Raw genomic sequence first — 15,248 nt, forward strand, 5'->3', positions numbered from 1 at the left:
GAGGTGAGTGTGATAGTTGAGTGGTCGGTTGAGGTAGTGTTCCTGGTGTAGAGTTCTGTATTGTCTCTTTCAAAGCGGGCATAAAAGTCATTTAGCTCGTTCAGGAAGGAGACATTTGTGGCTGTGGGGGTGGACTGGCTGGGTTTGTAGTTGCTGATGGCCTGGATGCCCTGCCACATGCGCCGAGGATCAGAGTTGGAAAAGTGTTCCTCTAGCTTTAGCTTGTAGCAGTGCTTGGCTTTTTTGATGCCCCTCTTCAGATTAGCCCTGGAAGTGCTGTAGGCCTGTGCATCCCCTGATCTGAAGGCAGTGTTGCGTGCCTTCAGCAGGAGGCGCACCTCCTTGTTCATCCATGGCTTTTGATTTGGGTATGTGGTGATCTGTTTCTGGGTTGTAACACTGTCTATGGTGGTGTTGATATATTCCAGAACAGAGGAAGTGTAACTGTCAATGTCTGTGTGAAAGCCACATGTGGCCTGGGAAGCAAACATACTCCAGTCTTTGTGTTCAAACCTGTCCTGGAGTGTGGAGTCCACCCCCCACTGGCCACACTTTGATGGTCCTTACTGATGGCTTCACACGGTTGACGATGGGTGAGTACTTGGGGGTGAGAAACAAAGAAAGGTGATCTGATTGACCCAAGTGGGGGAGGGGGTCACAGCATATGCTTCAGCCATGTTTGTGTAAACTTGGTCTAAAGTTTTGTTTCCCCTTGTGTGGCAGAAAATGTTTTGATGGAATTTGGGGAGCACTGTCTTTAAGTTTGAGTGATTAAAATCCCTGCAACAATAAAAGCAGCCTCCGGGTGAGCAGTCTGTTGTTTGCTGATGGCTGCATGAAGTTCATTCATAGCAAGCTTGGCATCAGCGTCGGGAGAAATATAAGCAGCAGTTATTATGGTGGAGGTGAACTCCCGTGGCAGATAAAACGGTCTACATTTAACCATTAGAAATTCCAGGTTAACAGAGCAATGTCTCCCAACGACGACAGAGTTTGTGCACCAAGCTTTGTTAATATAAATGCATAATCCTCCGCCTCTGGTCTTACCGGAGTCATCCGCCGTTCTGTCTGCTCGGAATGTTTGATGCTCTGTTAGCGATATAGCGTTGTCTGGTATCCCGCTGTTTAGCCATGTTTCTGTGAAAATCATGACATTACAGTTCCATAATCTTTTGCTGTGGTTGACGCGCAGTCGAATCTCATTCATTTTGTTCACCATTGACCGTACATTGGCGAGAAAGATGCTGGGTAAAGAGAGCCGGTGTGGTGTTAGCTTTAGCTTAGCTCTTAGCCCACCGCGCTTCCCCTGTCTTTGTTTACGTTCTCTGCGCCGCCTCCGAGCACTTACGTCCGGCCGGGTAGGGCTCTCAGGCCCGGGTGTTCTGGCGATCTCAGGGATGAGTCGAAGATTGTTAATAAAACTGTCCGGAATGCACAATCCAATATCCAAGATGTCCTGTCGGGTGTACGATGTAAAGGCACTGCTGTTCTGCACGAACAGACCCGAAATGAGCAGGAATAATACTGCAAAATTGCAGAAACTGGAGAGACACTGAGCCTCGCGAACCGAACGCGCCGCCATCTCGTCTCGTTAATAGCTTAGTTAATAGCTTAGTCCTTATAAACAATCCATTAATAAAATACATTATTTACTAGGCTACCTAAGAATTACCCGAATATGCAATATGTTCCTCATAATGATCACAGTGAAATGAGGTAAGCGCTCGTTTTTATATAAACTCTAAATATCTGACCGTAATGCCTGTTTAGGCCTATGCCAGTCTATAAAAAGATAATATAGCTTGAAACACTAATATTTTAGAGGAAGTAATTAAAGTTTGCAAAACCTGTGGTATTATTATTATCAGGTCTTATTAACCTGCCCATAATTAAACGCCATGTAGCCTACTTTTTGATTACTTGACCTGCCAGCCTGATCTCACGAGAAAATGTAAGTATTTTACGTTTTGACAGTTTAGTGGCTAATTCGTACGAGATCAGTCGTACGAAATTGCACGATTTTAAAAAGGAGGCGTGGCACCCAACCCCACCCCTAAACCCAACTGTCATTGGCGGATGAGCAAATCGTACTAAATTGTACGAATTAGATCGTATGAATTAGCCACTAAATCAAAAAGTTACGAATTGCCGTGAGATTGTGTTGGACCTGCGGATTAACGGCAGCACCAGTGGACATAAATGAGATCTGTGCATAACAGGGTTTTATGTGTCCCCAATATGCAAAATCAAGAGAGTGTACGACTCCATAAGGTAAAGTAAACTGCACACACTTTATTATGTAATGTGTGAAATCGTGGACGTGTCTCATAGCGCAAAGCATAACTTATTAAATGCTCATGCTTAATCAGTTATCGATAAGGTCTATCAGGTTTAAAGGGTTACCGACAAAAAATAATATCGTATAATATAGTAATCGTTAGCATCCCTACTTTAATCAATCTTAAAAGTAGTGTCAATGTTATTAAAATGCACACACACACTATCACTTAATCTATCCAAAACAGGGCTCTAGACTAACTTTTTGACTTGGTGCGCCTTTTTTTCTTAGGTGAACAACGCATTGCATAGTATTTTATATTTACATTAAAGATAAATAAGGCAAGAATATGAGAATGATACTTTTTATATTTTTATACCTACAAAAATATCTTGTGCTAGTGCACTTGTTTAATAAAAATCTTTGCAATTGTAACATTCAACATGCAATACAGTACCATCAACAAAAAAAAACCACTAAACCGCATAATCTTTTGTATTTACAAGTAATCTTAAGTTTTATACTCAGCCTATGCCTAAATCCAAAAAGCACAAAAATAATTTATATATTTATAAATTACACTGATTGAACTAAATAACTATACATTACGCTAAATAACTAAAATTGACTATATAGGTGTTACCGACTCGGTCCCAGTCATTCCCCTCGCTGGCCAGCAGAGGTCACCATCCCCGGACTTTTAAGCATTACATCATCCATCTAAACTGATTGTGCACACACCTGAACTGAATCTAGTTACGACCCACGCTTCCTATATAAGCCACACTCAAACACCAGTTCATTGCGAAGTCTTGTTTAGCTCTGGCCAGCATTACTGAGCGGTCTTTCCTGTCTGATCTTCTGAGAACAACCCTGGACTGTTTCTGACTCTGAGTTGCCTTCTGCCTGCCCACTAGTGGTGGACAATGTGAGGCTTCGTGAAACAGTTAAAGCAAATGTGTCGAAGCTTCGAAACGTTTCGAAACCCCACTCTACGGTGACACCTAGTGGTCATTTTTATGTATTGCACTGGAACAGTTTCAGCAAAGAACAGTTGAGCAAATTGAGGTATTAAACCCCACTTTGTAAACTCTAATCCTCAAATGATATAGTGGAGTGGTTAGGGTTCCTGACTTCCATACGGGGTTTGTTGATTCGAATCCAGGCTGATGCAGTTATTTTGAAATGCTTTAATATCAGTTTGAGATGCTTTGTTCGTTTATCGTTTTGTTTCAACATTGGTCTGACATCAGAATAAACATTTTGTGAATAAATATAGCTTTTTTCGGTCATAAAACAGGGTTGTTGCTAGATCAGATTCAGTTGTGGACAGAAGTTAACAAGAATTATTTATATTATTCATTAAATTTCCTATTTATTGTATTTTATTAACGTCTACCACAACTCTAAACCCAACCATCACAGTACTGTAAAATATTAATTATTGTTTTACAGTTACAAAAATGATGCTAAATTGATGGCGTATCAGCAGCTGTATCGTATCTAGAGTACACCATAACAGTAACATGATTAAAATACATAAAATCACGATTTTGGAGTATTTGTACAAGTCGGGATTCAAGATGACAAGTCATCTGAAGTCTATAACAACATGCACACGCACAGTCCACTAGGCCATACATAACAAAAGCTTAAATTTGACCCTATCAGTCAAATGCAGATTCTCCAAGTCTCGAAACGCTTTTGAACTGATCGATGCTTTGAATCACTTTAGTCACGTGACCAGGTGTTTCGAAACACTTTAGTCACGTGACCTGGGTGTTTCGGATCATGCTTCGGTACAGTGTTTCGAAACACTTGCGCTTCAGGATCTCGACACTGTGTCGAAACAACAGTTTCACGTCAGCCATCCCTTCTGCCCCCGACCCTTGCTTTATTCACGGACTCTGAACCACGCTGCCTGCCCTCGACCCAAGCCTGTCTAACGGATTCTGAACTACACCGCCTGTCACTGATCTACGCCTGGTAAATCACTCTGTGTCTGCCAGCCGCCAGCCCCAAGACCATTATTGATTACTGGTGATGTGTGTTCGCACTTTAGTGCGTATTGGATGTTTGTGTTTGACTGTGACTAATAAATACTGCATAATGGATCCCTCCGTGTCAGTCTCCACGTTACAATAGGCCTAATCTTGTGGTGATGCAATGGCGCAGTAGGTGGTGCTGTTGTCTCACAGCAAGAAGGTTGCTGGTTTGAGCCTCGGTTGAGTCGGTTGGTGTTTCTGTGTGGAGTTTGCATGCTCTTCCTGCATTCACGTGGGTTCCCTCCAAGTGCTCCGGTTTCCCCCACAGTCCTGTGGTGCAGGTGAATTGGGTAGGCTAAATTGTCTGTAGTGAATGAGTGTGTATGGATGTTTCCCAGAGATGGGTTGCGGCTGGAAGGGCATCGGCTGCGTAAAAACGTGCTGGATAAGTTGGTGGTTCATTCCGCTGTGGTGACCCCGGATTAATAAAGGGACTAAGCTGAAAGGAAAATGAATGAATGAAGTCCTAATCTTATTCTCTGATTAAAACAAAAGTAATCTAGCAATGCTGCACCACTGACAAGCAAATGGCAGAGAAACAAAGCAACCACAGAAATCGTGGAAACAGCAGTGAGCACTTTTTCCGAAGTTATGCCTTTCTTTTTTAAATTTAATTACTGTGCGTTCAATAAATCAATAATGAATAGGCCTATAAGTATATCCACCAACTGTGTCTTTCATTACTTAAGCAGCTCTCTTCCAAAATCGAAAGTTACTTCGTCTGTCTAGCAATATTTCGGCAATATTTAAATTTAGATGAGCCTATAGTCAAAATTTGCAGAAACTGTGCAGCTGCACATTGAATCTGAGGTTTCATCTCGCTCTCGCTGTCATCCAGACATCGATATGTAGACGCCACATAAACATCAAGTTGTGAAATTGAGGCCGGTACCAGCTGAAGCCCTTGTGAAATGTCAAAATACAGCACTGAAATGAACAGGTAATGTTTTTCAGCCAAAAAGTCTATCTAGGATATCTGTAAAAACGCAATCAGAGCCAATGCTATGTAAAAGTAGTGTTGCCTAAACGGCTATTACATTTCTAATCAAATTAAAACCAAAATACAATTGCATTTTTTGTTTGATAAAAATATACAGAAAAGTTGGTTGTTTTGTAATTTGTTTTAATATTCATAAAAACATACTTCGACTATTTAAGCTTAACGGCTATACGCTGCAAATGGCCATTAATAAATATTATTTCACTTTGTACTGGAGTATAATGTATATTTTACAATAAAAACTAAATATAGCAAGTCTCACTGTCATCTAAAACAATTCATAACACATCAGAACTGTAGACCTGCAGTGTGTAGCCTAAACTGTATGCAGGGGGTGTTGGTCAATAGCCTACTGCGCATAATTGAACTAATATCTCCTAATAGCCTAATTTGAGAGATTTAAAAAATAAAAGACACTTTAAAAAAGAAACAACATGCAAATCAACAACAAATAAAACTGGTTGCGTGTTTCAGCACTTGCCGCTCCATACCAAGGAGTGGGGCTGTTTGTGTAGCGCCTTTAACTGTATAGCGCTTTTAACAGCATATTGTCAAAGCAATAAACAGTATCAAACAGAATCAAATACACCCTATATGTTATATTCCAAATCTATATTTAGATCACATTTCATAAATTCCACACAGTAAATGATTGAATAGATAAATTCTTGTTAGCATTAATTTATTTATATGAATATATAAAGACACAAGCACAGCTTGTTGTAGGGTTCTAAAATTATTGTATCTTTATGCAAAATTATAATTTATTTTATGTTAATTGTTCTTAAAGTGTGTCTAGATGAAGAGCAAATAAAAATTCGTTGTATATTATTTGTGGCCGAGACGGGATCCGAACCCATAATTTTGTGTATTTTACTTGTCCCGCCTACCCTTGTTCCTACTGGCTAGCGATCTACACCTACGTGCAACTGGCCTCTGCTTGGAAACCAGCTATGGTCACCAATAAAGATGAAGAAGCAAGGCTAATTAATGAAGAAAAACTGTCCAAGCCCAGTTTTCTACCCTCCTCTTGCTGTCAGCCAAGGTCTTTAGTGCCAGTGCTGCAGACAATGCTGTTAGGACTGGATTACATTGCTGATCTGTGTGGGGAGAGAACGGGTTCTCTTACTTCGCAGATCCTTGTTAGTATAGTGGACAGTATCTCCGCCTGTTATGTGGTAGATTGGCGTTCGATTCCCTGACGGGATGGCCATCCTTTGTCTTTTACTTTTTGGCTGTTGCCTTTCACAAGGGTGGCAACGGACTAAGTGATATATACAGCAGCCAAAGGAAATGCATTGGCCGGGAATCGAACCCGGGTCAACTGCTTGGAAGGCAGCTATGCTCACCACTATACCACCAACGCTTGCAGACATCCCTTACCAGATGAGCTCAAAAAGAATGCTTTCAACCAAGGCCCTCTTTGTCTTGGTTCGGCACTGCAAAACATGTCCAGCATATGGATCCCAACCATCTCAAAATGCACTGATCTACCCTCATGTCATGGGACATCTTCACAAGAGTGGCGCCTGGCCATGTAATGTTACGGCAGCCAAAAGGAATACATTTGCTGGGAATATACTTAGAAGCCAGCTATCCTCACCACTATATTACCAACGCTTGTAGACATCCTCTCACAGAAGTGTAGAAAATGAAAGCTTTCGACCAAGGAGTTCTTTGTGTGGGCGAAAAAAAAAGATGAATATGGATCCCATCTTTTTCTGATGTTGAGGTTGGATAAAGCGTTCGAAGGTACAACCTCACCCAAAAAAAGGGAGGTCGATAATTTCACTCTGCAGTGGTGGAGTTCTCATCTTCTGTCACCCAGGATTCACTGTAATGAGCTCCCCCGGTTTGAATGTCATTGCAGGGGTTGACTGGATGCAGCTCATGAAAGGGCAAGCTGACATTTTGTGGAGTAAAAGCTGGGCAATGTGTAAGAATGAAAGGCGTGCTTTGTTTGCTGCAAAACATGCTAATGACGTTCTCCTGTGTGATGCACTGTTCAAGTTACTGCTGATGACCAGTCCAAGACTGATGAAGAAGCAAGGATTATTAATGAAGAAAAACTGTCCCAGCCCAGTTTTCTACCCTCCTCTTGCTGTCAGCCAAGGTCTTTAGTGCCAGCACTGCAGACAATGCTGTTAGGACTGGATTACATTGCTGATCTGTGTGGGGGTAGATCGGGTTTTTTACTCTGCAGATCCTCGTTAGTATAGTGGACAGTATCTCCGCCTGTCACGTGGAAGACCGGGGTTCGATTCTCTGACGGGGAGGCCCTCCTTTGTCTTTTACTCTTTGGCTGTTGCCTTTTCACAAGGGTGGCAACTGACTAAGTGATATATACAGCAGCCAAAGGAAATGCGTTGGCCGGGAATCGAACCCAGGTCAACTGTTTGGAAGGCAGCTATGCTCACCACTATACCACCAACGCTTGCAAACGCCTCTTGCCAGAAGAGCTCAAAAGAATGCTTTCAACCAAGGCCCTCTTTGTCTTGGTTCGGCACTGAAAAACATGTCCAGCATTTGGATCCCAACCATCTCAAAATGCACTGATCTACCCTCCTGTCATGGGACATCTTCACAAGAGTGGCGCCTGGCCATGTAATATTACGGCAGCCAAAAGGAATACATTGGCTGGGAATCTATTTGGAAGTCAGCTATGCTCACCACTATATTACCAACGCTTGTGGACATCCTCTCACACAAGTGTAGAAAATGAAAGCTTTCAACCAAGGAGTTCTTTGTGTGGGCGAAAAAAAATGTCGAGTATGGATCCCATCTCTTTCTGACGTTGAGGTTGGATAAAGCGTTCGAAGGTTTCAATTTCACTCTGCAGTGGTGGAGTCCTCATCTTCCGCCACCCAGTATTCACTGTAATGAGCTACCCCGGTTTAAATGTCATTGCAAGGGTTGACAGGATGCAGCTCATGAAAGGGCAAGCTGACATTTTCTGGAGTAAAAGCTGGGCTATGTGTAAGAATGAATGGTGTGCTTTGTTTGCTGCAAAACATGCTAATAACGTTCTCCTGTGTGATGCACCATTCAAGTTACTGCTGATGACCAGTCGAAGACTGATGAAGAAGCAAGGATTATTGATGAAGAAAAACTGTCCAAGCCCAGTTTTCTACCCTCCTCTTGCTGTCAGCCAAGGTCTTTCATGCCAGCGCTGCAGACAATGCTGTCAGGACTGGATTACATTGCTGATCTGTGTGGGGGGAGAACAGATGACCTAACCCTGCAGATACTCATTAGTATAGTGGACAGTATGTCTGCCTGTCATGCATAAGATCGGGTTTGATTCCCAGACTGAAAAGTGGTTTGAAATTTTTTTTTGTATTTTAGTTCTATATTTGGGAATGTATATTGCCGCTCTAGTTTTACCAGTTGATTCTTTTGATGCATCTGTATATATTTGTACTGTTTCATTATACATTATTGCTAAATACTGCTTAACATTTTGGCATTCTCCTTTTGACTTAATTACATTCTTTATTTCCAGATTTACTACAGGAAAACAAAACAACCATGGGGGAATTGTACTCATATAGTTATTTTTGCTGCAAGAGATAGTACTGATCCTCATATCTTCAGCCTCTTTGCTACTGTTCCATCCGAATCTACTACTATTAGTGCGACCATATTCCCAAAATTCGTCTAACACCATTTTTGTGGGGTGTGTAGCTTCTTGTCCTTTTAGATTTACCCAATATGATAAAGAGAGTTGTAATCTCCTGAGATTTAATGGCATCTCGCCTGTTTTAACCTGCAGTGCTGGAATTGGAGAGGTTCTAAAAGCTCCGCAACATATTCAAAGTGCTTTGGCCTGCATCCTGTCAAGTTCAGCTTATGTGGTTTTTGCTGCTGATTTATACACAACACTTCCATAATCAAATACTGAACGAACTATGGCAATGTATATGTTTTTCAAAGATGACCCTGTTGCCCCCCAATTATATCCTGCCAAACATTTTAGTATATTAATTGCTTGCTTACTTTAATTGCTTTCTTAAAAATGTATCTATCATATTCTGAACGTGATTTTTGAAGGTAAGCTTACAGTCAAACCATACCCCTAGATATCTTATATCACTAACTTGTTTAAAATGTTGTCCATATAGTTTAAGGTTTATTTCGGGTTTTTTTTTTTTTTTTTTTTTTTTGGAAAAACAGATGAATTGAGTTTTTTTCCACTGATAGATCAAATCCCCACTCCCCATCCCCATCTTTCAACCTGACTAATTGCTGACTGCATTCTGTTCTTTAAGTTATCAATACTGCGGCCCCTTACCCATAATGCACCATCATCTGCATATAGTGTTCTCTTTATCTTATGTTCCACTCCATCAAAAATATCATTTTTCATTATATTAAAAAGAACTGGGCTACACACACTTCCTTGTGGAGTGCCATTTTCTATTGAATATGTGCCTGATGTCCTGTTCCCTATTCTAACTTCTGTAGTTCTTCCCATTAAAGAATCTTTAATCCAACTGAACATTTTACCATCTACGCCCATTTTACTCAGTTTAATTAACAAACCTTCTTTCCATAGCATATTATACGCCTTCTCTATGATGAAAAAGGTTGCCAAGACTGATTCTCTATTTACTTGTGCCTTTCTAATTTCATTTTCTAAACTTACTACTGGATCCATTGTTGTTCTTCCATTGCAGAACCCACTCTGATAATGTGTAATTATTCCCCTGCTTTCTAAATAATACATGAACCTTTTGGCTATCATTCTCTCCATAAGTTTACATAAGTTAGATGTTAAGGCTATAGGTCTATAACTTGTGATCTCTGATTTATCTTTGCCAGGTTTTCCTATGGGGACTATTACTGAATGTTTCCATACACAGGGCAACTTTCCTTGTTCCCAAATTTTATTATAAAGATCAATTATTAAGGTTTTTGCTACATCAGAGAGTTGTTCAATCATTTTGTAGCTTATTCCATCTTTCCCAGATGATGTGTTTTTAACTCCTATCAGGGCTCTCTTTAATTCAAACAGTGTGAAATTTGCTTCTAATGGGCTCTCCTCTACATCTTATTTCGCCAAAGCTTCTTTATTTTCTTCAATTATCCTATTTCTATTATTTAGCTCCTCATGTGAGAGATTCTGTGAACTATGTTTCTTTACAAAACCTTTTGCAAGCATATCAGCTTTGTCTTCATTAGTAATTGCTTCAATTGCGTTATTTCTTAATATTGGTAGAGAAAATTCCATTCTTACACCACCCATCTTTCTAATCATTCCCCAGATCTCCTTAATGTGTATTTCTGTCCCAATATTGCTGCAATAATCTCTCCAGTATTTCCTTTTGGCTTCTTTAATGTTTCTCTTGGTTTTAGCCTGTGCTCTTTTACATTCCATTAAATTGTCAAAAGTATGATTTAACTTTACAACTTTGAAGATTTTGTTTCTATTTTTAACTGCACTTCTGCACTCATCTGTCCACCATGGTACCATGTTCTTTCTCCTAGCCCCTGATGTTTTACCTATTGCTTCTGCTGACTCATGTATTAAGCTTGTAATCATATTGTTTAATTCCTCAACATTGTTACTCGTGTTCGGCATGGCCTAAATTAGTTTACAGCTTGCTTTAAAACTGAACAGTTCCCAATTAGCTTTTCTCGTTTTCCATCTTATAGCCCAATTATCTTCTAAAATGACATTTTGATTTCTTAATTTTGTCCAAATTGGATAATGATCACTGTCCATTGTATTACTGCTTACTTCCCATACACACGTTCCTGCCAGTTGCTGTGTAACAAAAGTAAGATCAATTGCTGATTCCTCACCATGAGTAACATCATATCTTGTGGCTCTTCCATCATTTAAACACACTAATTGTTTATCATCCATTACCTCTTCTATGATACCCCCATTGCTATCTGTTTTTGAACCTCCCCACAATGAGCTATGTGCATTGAAATCCTCACATATTATTAGTTTAGAGTTTAAACACCTTAGCAACCACATAGGAACACCTTAGTAACCACCTAGCAACACCTTAGCAACCGCCTAGCAACACCTTAGCAACCGCCTAGCAACCGCCTAGCAACACCTGTATGCTCCTGTATTCTCTTTATTTGCATTCAGCAGAAGAAACTCAAACAGGTTTGGAACAAGTAGAGGATGAGTAAATGACAGAATTGTAATTTGTATGTGAACTACCACTTTAATGCTTCTGTAAGTAAAGGTTAATTAAATATTATTACTGAAGATATTGCTAAAGAATGGCAGGAAACTTGGAACACAGATAATAAGAGACGACAGTTCATATATATATAAAAAAAAAAAAAAGAAACCCTGTATAAGCCTATGAAGTTGTATAAATAGAAAAGAGGTCATAATTATGAGGATGAGATTTGGACTCAGATATTAATAGGAAGTAATGTGTTGTAGACATGCACGTCATCATGAACTGGATAAAAAAAAACTCTCAAAATTGTCTTAAATTTTTATATTAAAGGTTTGTGTGTAAGAGAGAGAGAGAGATTAGATATAGTGTAAAGTAAAAAACGTGGGAGAGATGTATCAATAAGTCATGACTGCAAGAGTAAGTGGCAAAAAAACTAAACAAAAAAGACTTATTTTGGCGTGGCGTGTGACGTCATCGGGGGGCGGCGCTTCAGCACTAAAGGTTTGTGTTTTAAAACATTTACAGATATAAATCGATTTAAAGTTAAAGTTCTAAAGTTTTAGGTTTTTTTATACGATGCTAAATTATGTTCCTGCTGTTGGAAATATTATTTGAACCCTTTATACAACATAGTACTATTTTATTCTCAGTAACGTCCCTGCTGAAAAGACCAGCATTGCTGGTCACCAGCAAGACCAGCATATGTTGTGTTTTGGTGCTGGTATGCTGGTGCTGTGATGCTGGTGTTATGCTGGTGACCAGCATGGGATGCTGGTGCTGGGATGCTGGTGTTATGCTGGTGACCAGCATGGGATGCTGGTGCTGGGATGCTGGTGTTATGCTGATGACGAGCATGGGATGCTGGTGCTGGTATGCTGGTGACCAGCTTGGGATGCTGGTGCTGGTATGCTGGTGACCAGCATTGGATGCTGGTGGCCAGGATACAAGCATTAGCATTCCATGCTGGTCACCAGCAAAACACCAGCATCCCAGCACTAGCATCCCATGCTGGTCACCAGCATACCAGCACCAAAACACAACATATGGATGTGACCAGCATGGGATGCTGGCGCTGGTATGCCAGTGACCAGCATGGGATGATGATGCTGGTGAACAACATGGTATGCTGGTCCTAGTCACCAGCATCTCGTGCTGGTAACATTAAAATCTGTGTAAGTTAACATTTTTTGCATGGTAGCCTGTTCATGATGAAAATCATGAAAACACAAGCTTTCATTCATTAACATTATATGTTTTTATTTATATAATTAATAATGATGATATAATAATAATAATAACAATAATAATACTAATTCTTACTACTACTAAGAAAATTGGGTAAACAGGAACACAAATAACTTTTTTTTTTAATAACACTCTATCTCAACAAGTAAATTAAAGAGCCCATATTATACATGAAATAGGGTCATATGTAGGTTGTAAGGGTCTCCAACAACAGTCTAATATGCATGCAAGGTCAAAAAACACTTTTATGGTCTTATAATCTGCATTTATTTTTACCTAATTATTCCAGCCACTCTCATATGAATCGTTCAGCGATTCATTTGTTCCCAACCCCCTCCTCAGCGCGAAGCTAATCTGCGCTGATTGGACCAATAACAGCCTGCTGCGATTGGTCGACAGTGACAGGCTTCAGCGCGAGACAGAGTGAAATGCCCAGCAGCTAATCATCAATATAAAAGTAGTCACAGTGCATACACGCTTCATAGTGTAAGGCTTTTTTCACACACACACACACACACACACACACACACACACACACACACACACACACACACACACAACCCTCCTCAGAAGAACTGGGGAGATCGACGCGAGTCTCTTAGGCGTCACACACTCTACCTGCTCTTTCTTTCTCTCTCTCTCTCTCACACACACACACACAACGCTCCTTAGAAGAACTAGGGAGAGCGACGCGAGTCTCCTGTCTCCTAGCCCCTAGGCGTCACACACTCGACCTGCTCTTTCTCTCTCTCTCTCTCTCTCTCACACACACACACACACACACACACACAACGCTCCTCAGAAGAACTAGGGAGAGCGACGCGAGTCTCCTGTCTCCTAGCCCCTAGGCGTCACACACTCGACCTGCTCTTTTTCTCTCTCTCACACAAACACACAGACACACATCACGCTCCTCCTCAGAACTAGGGAGATCGACACCTCTCCCGTCTCCTAGCTTATGATGGCCATAGCAACGACAAACGGCAGTGGAACGCGAGCTCACAAAAGCATTTAACGTTAAATCCGTAAACAAAGTGGCACGCGTCGCGTTTTCAACGTGGCTTACATGCGATAAGAGAATATAAAGAGCAACCGCGTGTACTGTACCAGGTTAACAAGTAACAAAACACAATAAATACATAATTTGCAAGCTAGAGTAAACGAGGCAACAATTTTAATCGCACTTAATCACACTAGTGAACAAACCTCAACCACTGACTCTTCACAGTTTCATCTTTGGGTAGAGACTGTCAATATTATCCATCAGCACAGCGTGACTTCATTCGACCGGCGGCGTCTGTGTGTGTGTGTCTAGTGTTTTTTCTGTGTTAGTGGGCGGGGCCGCAGGTTTCAAATCTCCCTGGTTTGCGCGCGTAACTACTGGCGAGGCTTGTGTTTCGTAGCTGCGTCATCGCGAAACACCTAATGACTCGTTATCAAGACGACTCGTTTGAAGCACTATGAGTCGACTCTTTTATAGATGAATCAATAATTTTAAACACTGTACACTTACAGATTTAAGCCTTAGCTGGATATTTCACTTCACTTAGAGCTATGTTACACACTACATGGAAGGGCATTTTCAAAAACCCATAATATGGGCTCTTTAAAGAAACACTGGAATGAATGGCGGAAAAAACTAGTTCCTAATACAAAAGGATTTTAGACTCTGTGTTTGATTTTCTTTTTTATATACCCTATTGTGCCGTCAAACTGTCGTATAAATGCAATATCACACTTGTAGCGTGCGATATGGCTGTATATCAGCATTGATAATGCATGCCTCCCAGTTTTCTATAGACTTTGTCATCACGCAGCAGTGATAACCACGAGTCAAAGATTTCAATGGTCACAGAATTGATGTAACACAGGGAATTTTTTTAGCTCTGGTAATAATAATTTTACAGTCTTTCAAAGGTTTTAGTACAAACAAGTTGTTAATGTCACAAGACTATGGATGTAACTATTAACCTGACTCACGATTCGATACATGATTTTCACTTTTTTTTTTTTTAACAAAATTAACTATAATTATAATACATGTATGTATATATGTGTGTGTGTGTGTATATATATATATGCATGCATGCACATTTTTAGCAGAATATATTTTCTGCCAAAACTAACATTGCTATTTTAAAATCAAATTCCCATAAAAACTAAAGACTAATATAAATAAGTATAAACAAACTAAAGCGGTGACTGTGCTGGGATTTTACAGTTTTAAAATGAAATAACTGCATATCTGTTTTTTGGCATAAGCGGAGGTCTTTGCACATTTACAATGTCCCCTGCTGATGAAAAACTCTTTCACTGGTGGCTGAGATGGCTAGTGTTGAGAGGAAAGCCTTCCGTAAACCAAAGACCAGTGTATAGTGGAGGTCAGTAGGCCCTCTGCTCCTCCACTAAACACTGGCATAAAAATTCTGATTATAAAATGACTAATTATATAGTAGGATAGAGACAGGAGTTAAACATGATTATAAACATAAATAATTATTATTACTTATATATTTAAATAGTATAAGTAT

At 40.2% G+C, this 15,248-nt stretch overlaps 2 non-coding genes across 2 annotated transcripts; both read right to left on the reverse strand.

Annotated features, from left to right (window-relative positions):
- Positions 1 to 6,617: 6,617 nt before the first annotated feature.
- Positions 6,618 to 6,689, reverse strand: trnag-ucc (transfer RNA glycine (anticodon UCC)). Its single transcript has one exon. It is a non-coding gene; the product is annotated as a tRNA-Gly (tRNA).
- Positions 6,690 to 7,685: 996 nt separating this feature from the next.
- trnag-ucc (transfer RNA glycine (anticodon UCC)) lies at positions 7,686 to 7,757 on the reverse strand. Its single transcript has one exon. It is a non-coding gene; the product is annotated as a tRNA-Gly (tRNA).
- Positions 7,758 to 15,248: the final 7,491 nt, after the last annotated feature.

Source organism: Danio aesculapii, chromosome 4 (genome assembly GCF_903798145.1).
Source record: "Danio aesculapii chromosome 4, fDanAes4.1, whole genome shotgun sequence".
Taxonomy (NCBI): domain Eukaryota; kingdom Metazoa; phylum Chordata; class Actinopteri; order Cypriniformes; family Danionidae; genus Danio; species Danio aesculapii.